Source organism: Lactuca virosa, chromosome 3 (assembly GCF_052849685.1).
Source record: "Lactuca virosa cultivar CGN04683 chromosome 3, Lactuca_virosa_CGN04683_v6, whole genome shotgun sequence".
Classification (NCBI taxonomy): domain Eukaryota; kingdom Viridiplantae; phylum Streptophyta; class Magnoliopsida; order Asterales; family Asteraceae; genus Lactuca; species Lactuca virosa.
In genome coordinates, this window is record NC_136428.1 from 212,753,031 (window position 1) to 212,753,746 (window position 716).

The 716-nt window shown below is 37.8% G+C and overlaps 1 non-coding gene across 1 annotated transcript; it reads right to left on the minus strand.

Annotated features, from left to right (window-relative positions):
* Positions 1–266: 266 nt before the first annotated feature.
* Positions 267–372, minus strand: LOC145168052 (small nucleolar RNA R71). Its single transcript, XR_013741646.1, has one exon. It is a non-coding gene; the product is annotated as a small nucleolar RNA R71 (small nucleolar RNA).
* Between the last annotated feature and the right edge of the window lie 344 nt (positions 373–716).

Below are 716 nucleotides of genomic sequence, written 5' to 3' on the forward strand. Positions count from 1 at the left end.
ACATCCTTAGCATGCTAAAAGATATTCCATTCTTTGCGAAGGACTACGAGGACGCTATACAATCACACAGATGAAGTGGTGGAGTTTTCAAATTTTCAATGCTCCCAACGTAACTAAGGATGTGGTGATGTTATGACTTCTACCGGTCACACTCAAGGACCGAGCAAAAGATTGGTTGAAATCACTTCCGTCTGAAGCGATCACAACATGGGATGATTTTAGAAATGAATTTATTCAACAACTCACCCCTCATTCTAGAGTAGCAAAGCTTAAGAGAAACATCCAAAACTTCCAAAAACTCGTTGGGGAATCATTATATGAAGCTTGGGAGCGCTATAAGGGATTATTACGAGATTGCCCTCAACATTATTTCAACGTGCAACAAGAAATTACAATTTTTTATGATGGAGTCACTATAAGCACAAGGAAATTTCTCGATTCTCAAGGACCTATGACAAAGCTGATGGGTTTTATGTACTCTAACATTCCTATGGTGCACATATAACCCTAATGCTTTGGATCAAAGTTTTCTCTAATTATACATGCAACATTGTTTTTCCAAAGCATAAAGCCTAAACTAGCATGCAAGATAACATTTGAATCATAAAATAGTTAGAAGATTACCTTGTGTAGTAGCTTGCTTGTATTTGACCTTTAGGAGCCTAGCACCGCAAGTGTGATGCCTCAAATGTCTTACAACAAACCAAGAACAAGAG